The 13,429-nt window shown below is 39.8% G+C and overlaps 1 pseudogene; it reads left to right on the top strand.

Annotated features, from left to right (window-relative positions):
• The first annotated feature begins 902 nt into the window (after window positions 1-902).
• On the top strand, window positions 903-13,027 carry LOC121633435 (annotated as a pseudogene).
• The last annotated feature ends 402 nt before the right edge of the window (window positions 13,028-13,429 follow it).

Here is a 13,429-nt window from a genome sequence, read left to right as displayed (position 1 = left end):
GAAATTGGATTAAAAACAATGACGTGTTCCTTTTTATGTCATTGCATATAAATCATAATGAGTTCTGGATGTCCTTATCTGACCCTGTGGGATTATGCAAATAATATTGTTATCAGTGGGATTTTTAAACTTTAAAAAGGGTCTAAAAATGGTCACTGGATGACAAAGTTTGGGAGCTTCTTCTGTTGATGGTAAGCCTCTGTGTAGATTTAGATCTTGTTTCCATTTACAATGAGTTCGCCCCTCCTCACACGTCATGTCTTTGGTGATATTGTTTAGTGTCTTTACAGAGCCAGACTGATGTCTCTCTGCTTTTCCATCCCAACAGCTGCTGGCAGCCACATTTGTCTTTGAGCATGAAAAAAATGTAAATGTAACTGTAAAGATGTATTCTGTGTGGAACCAGAACACAGGTGGTTTTCAGCCAGGATCTACAGAAAGCTTCATCAGCATGCAGCTGTGATGCTTTACATGTTATCAGCTTCATTATGAAGGCTGAGTTCAGAACTGGTACTGAAGATGCTGGATACTGAGGTCAGTGCTCTTAAAGAGGTTCTACTTCACGTCCACTCAGTTATTTTTATTTGCTATGCCCAGAACACCATCCGAGACTGTTCCACTATCTGAAGCTATAATAATGTTTATTTCTACACAACTTTCTAAATCAAGGATGTGGGCGTGGCTTGAAAGCAGAGTTGTTCATAAGGAGGCTGAAAAGCAGGAAGCATCAGTAAGGACTGCAGACGTGTAAGGACAGAAATGTAAAACCTGCTTCTCACGTTTCTGTGCTGAGCTGATCCATCAGGTGTTACTTAGCTCCACCTACAGGACAGACGTAGAACTACATCTGGGTCTGTCCCACACCTGGTTTTGGCATCACAGGTTTGTTTTGATTTAGACTTTGCAGTTATGAGGATGTGATGCACTCCTAACAAAGGCGTTGTTGGTGGCACATAAGGACTACTGACAATGAGAAGATTCTTCTGACCAGATTGTCTCAGCGAATGAAGGAGAAAACTTTATGTGAGGTGAGTTCAGCAGGTGAGAAGTCTGAGTGAATAGTTAACAGGCTTACTCTGACTCTGTGCCGTATCATGAACTGAATGGAAACGTTTCAGCAGATCATTTAGTTTCCTGGATAAATTAAAAAACTTATTTCTGAGTTGTACAAGAATCATCTTAGAATTTAAATGCACTGTTCTTGGTGATTTGCAGGAAAGTGAACCATGGTTTGTAATTTAATCTGGAGCCATCAGTGGAAAATTCCAGACAATGATAAAGCTGGTTTGAGGAACAAGGATGTTTGATGAATTAAATAAAATGAGCAACACTTTATCCCAGAGGGAAACAGTAAAATGTATCATTTATACCTTTGTGCTCTTGCACTATTTCCAAGTGTATTTATGTTCAGGCTACAGTTAAAGTTTACTGTTTTAATTTACCAAGATGTCTGATTCTCTTAATCAATGTGTGTAATTAATGTTCTGCAGAATGCTCTATCATATCCTGGATGTTGCTTATAGCTGTTAGCCTCCATGAATCATTAATGTTCACTGAGTGTGAATATTGTTGGTGTTCAAAGAGCCTTTTAAACACACTGTATTTACTTTGGACCAGAACCATTTAAGGCCATAAGGGAACCCAGTGGCTGCTCAGGGTCCTCTGCCTTCCACTAACTTTTCTCAGAATTTCATATTTTGATGTATGTGAAGATATAAAGATGTTTTGTCTTTTCACCCTAAAAATAATCAAATAAATGCAGAAATCTAAACAGATTAAACATCTTATTTATGCTTTTACGTCCTCAGGAAACGTTTTGGATGTTGTAATTTTATATGTGCAGATTCTGGAAGAACAGAAGGCAGAGGGACTGAGAGCTCCACCTTCCCAAGAAAGTCCCATCATCTCTGATGGGTCATCCTGGATTGACTAATTGAATTCTGACAATCATTCTGCTGACATTCTGGTTAACAAACGGACTCTTTATGAGTAGTCCTATATAATGAGTCAACAATACTTTAACAGTTTTTTCAGTGATGGCAAACTCCAAAATACCTTTTTAAAAAATATTTTAAATTAAAGACAAGTGATGTTGGGCAGATGCTGGATGTGCAGCATGAAACAGGTCATGTACAAAGATTTCAGCTTCATGTTTTATTTAATTGGAAAACTGTGTATTGTTATTTCCTTCTGAAAGAATGTAGTTTTTTTATGCTATGTAGTTGATTTCAAACCAAAACTTCAACGTACACACGCATGCTCATATCTTGGAAAAACAGAACTTATTTGGTCACTGAATAGCTCCACCTCTTCAGTGGCTCCGCCCACTTGAAGCGTACCACCAGGCTCGGTCCTCGGTCCCCTTCTGTTCTCTCATTACATGTTGCCTCTTTGTAGTTTATTAAAATTATTTTTATGCTGTTGACAGTCAGCTGTACATGCTGATAAAACCCACAGATCCCAGCAGCTTTTTGAGTATTACACCTTCTCTTTCTGGCATTAAATGCTTCATGGCCCAAAATTCCACTCAGTTCAGCCGTGATACGCCAGAAATCCTTCTCTTTACTTTCTCCAAATTCTGTTCACTCTTTACAAAATTAGATTATTATTTTGAATAGAAAGTTACTGATATTTGATCGTTACAAAAGCTGATAAATATTTTCATTGTCTATCTTAAGAGCGTTAGTGCAGTAACCAGACTTCAGGTATTTATAGAAATATTTTAGGCTTGTCAGATATTACCCAAATTTCCCTGAGGGTTCTCTGAAGAGATTAATAAAGTATTTCTATTCTATTCTATTCTATTCTATTAAAAACTTAAATTTCTGTAATTTCATAATGTTGTAATGTGTTTCTGATCGTACTGAGAACTGCTGTCATAGTAAATAAGAATTTGTCATTATTACTTTCCTGGTTGAAACAAAAAAGGTTAAATACAAGAAATATATTAATTCTGTTATTCTCACTATGTTGTGTGTGTGTGTTTGTGTGCGTGTGTGTGTGAAGGTGTGTATTCTGCTATGGACCGGTTTGAAGACAGAGAAGAGGACGTTTGTCCTTCTGAATCTACTCTGTGTGGGAAACACGACAGCAAAGTTCAAAGGTGAGATGAAGAGCTTTAACTGTCCATGACTCTGCTCCAATCATCAAACCATCATTAAACACAGATGTGTGTGTTGTGTGTTGTGTTTAAGCCTGGTGCTGCAATCTGATGGACCTGAACAAGAACCAGAACCGAAAACCGGATCCAGCTGTTTCCTGAAGCGAACAGACTCTAAGAAGGAAAAGCTTGATTTTAAAAAAGTGGAGTAAGTTGGTTTTTCTAACTGTCACACTTTGTGTTATTTTATTTTATTTTATATATACATATATATATATATATATATATATATATATATATATATATATATGTATGAGAGCGAGAGAGAGGGAGATAGTGTATATGAACTAGGACTAGGCGATACTGCTATTTCTGTATCGATCCGATAACAAGTAAATCCAAATTAAAAGCAAAGTATCGGCGATATGATGCTGATACTTTTAGTTTGAAATTTCACAATTTTGCTTTTAATTGTTAATTATGATTATAATTTATGATTGTGATCATAATAAAACCCAGTTTCAACTAAAACATTTCATATTAATAAGCTGAATGGCGAAAGTGAGAAATATTAATTAACATCAACAATGAAACTAAATAAAATAATTCTGTTATTCCCTTTAATTACACAGTTGTTTGAGAAAAATAAAGTCAACTGCAAATTAGCTAAACAAAAGCAAAACCTACTATTGGTTGGCTCTCATCTACCATCTTTGGCTTTTTGTCTGCAAAGCCCTCTGCAAGAAAAATATAGATATCATCCCGCTGGTATCGAACAACATCGATACTAGCCTTGGTATCAATAATATCTATTCTTGGATCAATCCGCCCAGCTCTGCTATGAACAGCACATTTCATTCAGCTGAATCTGTAAACGGTGACCTTTGACTGTTCACGGCAGTATGAAAAGACAGAGCAGGAATAAAAGTGAGAGTTCGTCTCCGGCATTAGTTTGATCCAGCTTGGATCTTGCATTGGACCATAAATGTCTGTTTCATTATGTCATCAGCTGTTTTTGTAGATGACAGTTGACTCCCATTCTTGGTTTTCTCTGACAAACATTTATGTGACGGGCTGCACGGCTGGGGTTCAAACAACCTTTCTGTGTGGAGTTTTTATGTTCTCCTGCTTCTGCACAAAGACATGCGTGTTAGGTTGGCTGGTTTCTTTGAATTCTCCTTCGGAGTGAGCTGAACTGGTTGTTTGTCTCTGTGTTGGCCCTGTGTTAGACTGGTAACCTGTCCAGGGTGTACCCTGCCTCTCACCTGGGATAGGCTCCAGCTTCCCTGCAACCCTGAACTGGAATAAGCTGTAAAGAAAATGGATGGACATTTATGTGAAACTAGAAAAGTATATATTTGTTTATGTGTGAAGTTCAGGCATTCACAGTGAAGCCTCTCCAGGGTAAAGTCTTGGATGTTCAGTTATTTTTTTTCTTTTCCAGTTTTTGTAGGCAGTTTGTGACTTTGTTCTTGGATCAGCTTGCTGGGTTGTGGTAATCAGGTCTACCTGGGAAATGTTTTTTCTGTTACCTTCCATTCAGGCATGTAGCATTATCATGACTTGCATGTCTGAGAATTTGAACCACATTAATCCCTTTGATGAACAGGTTGCATTTTCTGGTCTGCAGGAAATTTTCTCATGACTACTACTATACCACAACTGTTCAGACATAAGCTATTTTTCATTTTATGGTTTTCTTTGATTCACAGCCACGTTTTGGGCTCTTCACTCATGTTATCAGAGAGACAAAAAGAATAAAACATACGCTCAGTGGTTATATTATTAGGTACACCTCGCTGTTATTGGACGGTTTGTCTTTCCCTCGTTATGTCTCATTTCATTCTTTCAAGGCTGTGATTTAGCCCAGGACCAACCCAACCGGTTGGTCTGTGCTGGCATGCTGCACACCTGAGTTTTTTCTGTATCAGCGTTCATCAAACAGACCCTACAGTTGGTGAGCAAAATGAACTATTTCAGTAAACACAACCATTACTGGCACACACTTTTTCTCCCAGTCTCACATGAAACTGTTTTTCCACACAGTCTTTCCAGTATCACTCGTTCCTCTCATCATGTAAAGGTTTCAAACTAACTCAAGTCCAGGAAATATCTTAGTGCCATGATACCACTGACTGCAGACGTCAAATCCCATTTTCAGCTTCAGGTGGACATGCCTTGCCTCTGAGGCAGATTAGTCTCTAATCCTTTGCTTCTTGACAGAATATCCAGCCAACATGCTGATGCTTTGTCATGTGGCTTTGCTGTGATGTCTTTGTTGATATGAAGCATTACTGGTTGCAGCTAGAGATAACAATGTTTGAAAAACAGTAGCCACAAATACTGCAGCCCTTTCAAGCCACCAGGGAGTGGATCTACATCTCAGTACTCTAGCTTTGTCCTGCAGTCCAAAGACACAATATAATGTTATTTGGTGTTTTATTTTATCATGTGCCTAGGAGCGAGTGTGTGTGAAAGTGGTTTGTTTGTCTCTCTGTGTTGGCCCCGTGATGCAATGCACTGGTGCCACAGAGGGGTGAGATTGTTGATGGCCTTGAAGGTGAGAAGTAAGATTTTATAAATATGTAACCCTGTAGGAAGCCAATGGAGTTTCTGCAGAACAGGTGTGATATGACTGAAGGAGAGGGTTCTTGAATCAGCCGCAGTTTATGGAGGGACTTGGCAGGTAACCAAAAAGAAGAGAGTTTCAGTATTAAAGACGGGATGTAACCAGGGAGTGGATCAGAACAGCAGTACTGCTGGGTGTGAGAGATGGATGCAGATATGAGATGTGACAAGCTGAGCCGGTGACATTATTCGTATTGGACTGGAACGATAGAGTGCTGTCGAGGCTGACTCCCAGACTCTTAGCCTGGGGTTACTTTGCCAGGCACCATACATGTAGTAAAATTTCATGTGTTTGCAGCATTGATCAGCAGGTCTCCAGTGTTCTCAGTGGTCCGTCTGTCTCTCAGCATTCATCAGATCTGGAGTCCATATTTAAGGTGAGAACACCTCTACATCCAATGCTGTTACATTAACTCAACATAAGAATTGGTTTAGATGTATTCATGAAATTCATAAAAAAAAATGTATAGATCGAAGCTGGTACAGATAACACAGAAGCCTGCCATCACTCCTACCTTCATAATAGTTATTCTGTTCACCTGCTGAAACTGCATTTTTGTCAAACTCATTCTGTTCTCTTTAGTGGATTTTCAAACAAATCTGAGTTTATTTTGCAAGTAAACTGTTTGATTTTTTCTAGCTTCTGGAGGAAAACATTGTCAGCTTTGTAAAGAACGAGCTGAAGAAGATCCAGAAAGTTCTGACTCAGGATGGTCCAGAATGCTTTGAGGAGTTTTTGGGTGGTGAGGATGCTTGCCCGTGGAGCGGCAGCAGGGATTCATTTCTGAAGATTACACTGCACTTCCTGCGAGGAATGAAGCAGGAGAAGCTGGCTGACAACCTCCAGACCAGTAAGAGGATTTTAAAAGCATTGTTGTCACAATACGTTAGAACATGGGACAAATTTAGACTTCCAAACTTTACAGTTTATATCATATAAATATCTCTGACTGAAAACAGCGGCTGTAGCTCGACAACAAATTCACATGGTTAAAATACACTGAGGCAATGATATGTTACCTAATCATTTTTCTTCATTCATTCAGGAACTTTTGGTACCGAGTACCGACAACAAATCAAGACAAGCCTGAAGAAGAAGTTCCAGAGAATGTTGGAGGTAATTCCTGAAGAGGAAAACTTTCTAAACCAGATCTACATCACAGAGGGAGAGACTGCACAGGTCAATGAGGAACATGAGGTCAGACAGATTGAAACAGCATCCAGGAAACCACACAGACCAGAAACAACCATCAGACAAGAAGACATCTTCAAACTCCCACCTGGAAGAGATGAACCAATCAGAACAGTGATGACGAAGGGAGTGGCTGGCATTGGGAAAACTGTCTTAACACAGAAGTTCACTCTGGACTGGGCTGAAGACAAAGCCAACCAGGACATCCAGTTCACATTTCCACTGACTTTCAGAGAGCTGAACGTGCTGAAAGAGAAGAAGTTCAGCTTGGTGGAACTTGTTCATCACTTCTTTACTGAAACCAAAGAAGTCTGCAGCTTTGAAGAGTTCCAGGTTGTCTTCATCTTTGATGGTCTGGATGAGAGTCGACTTCCTCTGGACTTCCACAACAATGAGACCCTGACTGATGTTACACAGTCCACCTCTCTGGATGTGCTGCTGACTAACCTCATCAAGGGGAAACTGCTTCCCTCTGCTCGCCTCTGGATAACCACACGACCTGCAGCAGCCAATAAGATCCCTCCTGACTGTGTTGATATGGTAACAGAGGTCAGAGGGTTCACTGACCCACAGAAGGAGGAGTACTTCAGAAAGAGGTTCAGAGATGAGGAGCAGGCCAGCAGGATCATCTCCCACATGAAGACATCTCAAAGCCTCCACATCATGTGCCACATCCCAGTCTTCTGCTGGATCACTGCTACAGTTTTGGAGGATGTGCTGGAAACCAGAGAGGGAGGAGAGCTGCCCAAGACCCTGACTGAGATGTACATCCACTTCCTGGTGGTTCAGGCCAAAGTGAAGAAGGTCAAGTATGACGGAGGAGCTGAGACAGATCCACACTGGAGTCCAGAGAGCAGGAAGATGATTGAGTCTCTGGGAAAACTGGCTTTTGAGCAGCTGCAGAAAGGAAACCTGATCTTCTATGAATCAGACCTGACAGAGTGTGGCATCGATATCACAGCAGCCTCAGTTTACTCAGGAGTGTTCACACAGATCTTCAAAGAGGAGAGAGGACTGTACCAGGAGAAGGTGTTCAGCTTCGTCCACCTGAGTGTTCAGGAGTTTCTGGCTGCTCTTCATGTCCGTCTGACCTTCATCAACTCTGGTGTTAATCTGTTAGACCATCAAAAATCATCTCAGTTGTCTAAAGACCTAAGAGAAAAACCTAAACTCAGACATCTTCATCAGTTCGCTGTGGACCAGTCCTTGAAAAGCCCAAATGGACACTTGGACCTGATCCTTCGTTTCCTCCTGGGTCTTTCAGTGAAAACCAATCAGACTGTCCTAAAAGGCCTGCTGACACAAACAGGAAGTAGTTCACAGAAAAATCGGTATAAACTAAAGGACCTTCAGACCAGTCAGGAAACAGCTGAGTACATCAAGAAGATCAGTGAGAGTCCGTCTGCAGAGAGAAGCATCAATCTGTTCCACTGTCTGAATGAACTGAATGATCGTTCTCTGGTGGAGGAGATCCAACAGTTCTTGAGATCAGGAAGTCTCTCTGTAGATAAGCTGTCTCCTGCTCAGTGGTCAGCTCTGGTCTTCATCTTACTGACATCAGATGAAGACCTGGATGTGTTTGACCTGAAGAAATACTCTGCTTCAGAGGAGGCTCTGCTGAGACTGCTGCCAGTGGTCAAAGCCTCCAAGAAAGCTCTGTAAGTGGATTTGTGTTTTAAATGGTTTTTATTTTATATTATTTTATTTTATTACATAATAACTAAAATAGATTGTGTTCATTGTAAATTCTTCTACAGGCTGAGTGGCTGTAACCTTTCAGAGAGAAGCTGTGAAGCTCTGTCCTCAGTTCTCAGCTCCCCATCCTCCAATCTGAGAGAACTGGACCTGAATAACAACAACCTGAAGGATTCAGGGGTGAAGCAGCTGTCTGATGGACTGAAGAGTCCACATTGTAGACTGGAAACTCTCAGGTCATGATACAGATGATTAGTTAGGTCTTAGCTAGGTTGTTGAACATATTGAACGTATTCAGCATCTGCAAGATTTCTGTGTAAATGTGGAACATGTATTTTTTTCAAAATGCAAGAATTCGTAGCTTGTAGATTTGATTTGAAAATTTGTAGAATATGAAGCTTCCAACAAAGTTTCTGAACAAAATGCTTAAGTGTATTGTCTAAAAAACTTAATCTCCATAAAAAGATTCACATGCATAGAAATTGAGTTTATCTTTGAGTAAAAACACCAAACACGACCACCTGCAGAAAAATCACATTAACAAGCTTTTGCATTTTGAAGCAAGTTTTCCTTCACAGTTATTTTCGTGTATCCTGAGTTGAGAAACCTTTTTAACTCCAGGCTGTCAGGATGTCTGGTCACAGAGGAAGGTTGCACTTCTTTGAACTCAGCTCTCGAATCCAACCCCTCCCATCTGAAAGAGCTGGACCTGAGCTACAATCATCTGGGAGATTCAGGAGCGAACCTCCTGTTTACGGGATTGAAGAATCCACACTGGAAACTGGACACGCTCAGGTATGAAGAGTCGTTTTCTGTTCCATCTTCAAGTGCTTGTTTTTGTTCAAAGAAGAACTGAGTTTGTGAACATATGGATGTGAACACTTATTTTTTATTTAAAATATTATAAGCTTGCAATGAAATGCTTTTAGTATTGACTGTTAGCCGGGCACTTCAGCTCAAGCTTAAACATCTTTACATCCCTTGGTTCAGTCAGGTGCTCATCTCAGCACCTTCCACTGCTTCACATCAGTTTTGCTTAGATAAACAATCTTTAGGTGGACGTTTGTTTTTCTTTATATTCACTTTTAAACACAGTAATTGATAATAGAATTAATCATTTTGCCTTTTGAAAAAGAATTGTTGAATTTTTCTGGACTCTTTGTTCTGATTGGTGTAAGAGTTGTTGTGATGAAAGGTGACGTACCTAAAGGCAGAATAAGGGCTCATACATAAACTTAATAAGCAGTTATGTAGTTTTCTAAAGAGTTTATTTCCAGGCAAAAGTTCAAACAAAAAGAGACAAATAGTGCAGATTGACAGCAGGTAAAAGTCTAAATCATAGGTGTTAAACTCCGGGCCACAACGGGTCGCTTTCCTGCAGGTTTTTCTTGTTTCCCTTCTCCAGCTCACCTGACTGAAATAAATGGGTCATTGTGAAGAAGTTAACAAGAAGCAGCTTGACCCATTTGATTTGAATCAGGTGTGATGGAGCAGAGAAACAACAAAAACTGCAGGATAGCGGCCCTCAAGGACCAGAGTTTGACACCCCTGGTCTGAACTAAGTACTTGGTTGTGGCTGGTGTCCTTGTGCCTTCTTCATGGTTGTCATTAGCCTGTGATATCCAAAGCTTTTTTAACTGTCCTGAACATCTGCTATGTTGCCTTCTGGTTGTTCAATCCCTTCAGTTATGATCATCTTTCTTGTCTTTGATAAGATTCAGCTGCATTTATCCCGTCCGAATGACATTTAGATGTTCTTGCTGTCTGTCCTGGTAAGTTGGATCAGTAAGTTCTTTGTCAGGTTGAGTCCTGGCATCTACTTGATGTCATCCGTGTAGAGGAGGTGGCCGATGGTTGCTCTGCTACTTAACCAATATCCGTAGCCTTTGTTTGTGATAATCTGATTATAGGGGTTCAGGTTGTGGGGACTTGATAAAGACTTGTGCAGTTGGCTTTGAATTTGACTCATGAGTTTTCTTCCACAATCCCACTGAGTTCTTAATGAAGGTTCTCAGTGTCCTGTTGATGTTCTACTTTTCCAAGCTTTCTGGTATCTATCTGTGTGATATAGAGAAGTTAATTTTTTTGTAGTCAATCCAGACAGACAAGAGCTTTCTGTACAAAGGCAGGCAATTGAGTAGCTGAATGGAGCTTTCATTCTGGGATCTTTCATTATCATGGCTGTCCAACCTTGGACAAGCCACTCCTGAGGTCTCATTCATGGAGGGCTTGAAGATTTATACCTTAGATTCAGAAGATCACTGGTTTAATTTCCAGTCTGAGAAACCTCCAGAAGCATTGGAATCATTATGTGAGAGTGAGAGACATTGAAATGAAGCCAGTTCCATTTTAACAAGGTCTGCTTCAGGTGCCGGGGAACTAGGACATGCTGATAAGAGGTAGGCTACTAGAAAAACAACATTCATGGTCAAGAGTCTGCTGGAATGCTACTGCACCAGCATAACCAGTCCGAGCAGATGTTACGTACCAATGCACAGGCATAGAGTCATTACCACTGTAGGTCTGTTACACAAACAGATTACCTATGGGTGTGTCTTTGGGAGGACAGTCTTGTGTTGGATAGGAAATAACTGTGTTTCTTCCTGCAGGGTGGACAATGGTGGAGAGGAGAGGTTAAAACCTGGTCTGAGGAAGTGTAAGTTTGACAAACATCAAACCATCAGTTAGTTTTTAATTATAGAGTTTGTGTTTTTCTATTTCTCACAAGGCCCAAAAAATATCTAATCAGTTGTTGAACTTTATGATTTTCAAGACCATTTAAATAAGGAAAAAATAAATCAGATATACTGGGTGATAATCTGCAACTATGCTGGGTTTTTCTCTCTGTTAGATTCCTGTAAACTTGAAGTGGACACGAAGTCAGTCAACTCCAACCTCAAACTGTCTAACAACAACAGGAAGGTGACGCTTGTGAAAGGGAAGCAGCCATATCCGGATCATCCTGACAGATTTGATTTCTGGTAGCTGCTGTGTGAAAATCCTCTAACTGGTCGTTGTTACTGGGAAGTGGAGTGGAAGGGAGGGGTTCGTATATCAGTGAGTTACAGAGGAATCAAGAGGAGAGGAGAAAATAACGACTGTAGGTTTGGAGAGAACGATCAGTCCTGGAGACTGAGCTGCTCTGATGGCGGTTACTCCGTCTGTCACAGGAACAATCTGACATTTATCTCTTCCTCCTGCGTCTCCCACAGAGTAGCCGTGTATATGGACTGTGCTGCTGGGTCTCTGTCCTTCTACAGAGTCTCCAGCGACTCTCTGGTCCACCTCCACACCTTCCACACCACATTCACTGAACCTCTGTTTGCTGGCTTTGGGTTTACCTCGTATGACTCCTCAGTGTCTCTGTAGGAAGGAGGGTTTCAGAGCTTCAGCTCTGTGGTTTAAAAAAAAATAAACGATGTGTGTTAAAACTATGCATCGTAGAAGTAAGCCCACGTTTCCAAAAATATCTATCTATCTAGTTAACCAAGTTTTACAGCTGAAAACTCTAAATACTCTGTTCATGGTGTAAATAAAATACTGATGAAAGTAGGGGGGAAAGCACAGCAAGCACATTGTTTGAAAATAAGTATTTAATACGTTAAAAGAAATACAGATGAACAAAAGTTCTGTTTTATATATGAGGGCATTATAAAAGCCATCTGATCCTTGTGAGGGGTAGAAATTCAGCCAATCCAACCTCGGATGAACAACAGTGTATGAAATATCTGTGAAGTGTCTTCCCATCAACCCAGCAGCTTGAGCAGAAATACTTGGTAGTGCCCAGCGATCGCAATAAGCTGCAGCAATGGTTTTCTGTTTAATCCAATTTATGATGTTTTTCTATCTGGTCATATATTAACCGTTTTTAATCAGACGTTTGTTTGGTAGTGAGCTGCATTCAATAAAATCGGCTGCATCAACATATCACATGGACATATTTTTATTAATTTGATGTTCCTTTGTGTGTGTGTGTGTCTTTTGTTAGTTATCACAATTTGTCTTTTAGATTAGATCAAATTACATGATTCTCCGTATCGATGTGTAGAAGCAATGCTCTGTTGACAGTTTAGATCTCCACAGTAGGATTAAACTTCCTTGCTAGAAATTCAATTTTTAAAATGGAACAAACTTGGGTCTTTGAGGGCCACTATCCTGCAGGATTTAGTTGTTTCTCTGCTCCAACAATGGATTCGACAGCTTCTTATCAACTCTTTTGTTTTGTTAATTAAACATGTTTTAATCTGCTGTGAAAGACCAAAAGTAACTCAGGAGCTTTACAGTTATAAATCTACATCTAAGGTTTTAACAATGTCTGATTTTTATGTGATGATCTTTGTTAACATAATTATTATTTAAAATGTAAGTATGTTAGAATAAAGTTGAATAAAGGCATTCCATATTTAGTGTCTAACAAAGTTCTAAGTTTGGTGTGTTTTGATTTGTCTTGACTCAAAAAACTACATTTCAGTTTGAGCATGCTGGGATTCTACTGGTGGGTGAGTTGGTTAACAGAGAGGGACAGTCACTCCCAAAGAATTTTCATTAGTACCTAATGCCATTCCTTCAGGTAACCTAATGTTTGAAAACTCAGGTAGCTTTCCACACACCTCCGTCCCTCTGTTTTGTTTTTTAGTATCCCCAAAAAGGCTAATAAACATTTCCTATAATAAACCTTTTACTTCTGATAGCTAAATTTTTCATACATAAATTTAAATTTACCAGTGAAATACCTTGTTTCACTTACTGTCTTAATTATGAAATCAAATCAGAACCAAATAAAAAGGCTTTCAATTTTTATTTGTTATATGTAA

The sequence above is a fragment of the Melanotaenia boesemani genome, chromosome 22 (assembly GCF_017639745.1).
Source record: "Melanotaenia boesemani isolate fMelBoe1 chromosome 22, fMelBoe1.pri, whole genome shotgun sequence".
In the NCBI taxonomy this organism is placed as follows: domain Eukaryota; kingdom Metazoa; phylum Chordata; class Actinopteri; order Atheriniformes; family Melanotaeniidae; genus Melanotaenia; species Melanotaenia boesemani.
This window is presented reverse-complemented; position numbering and strand designations above follow the sequence as displayed.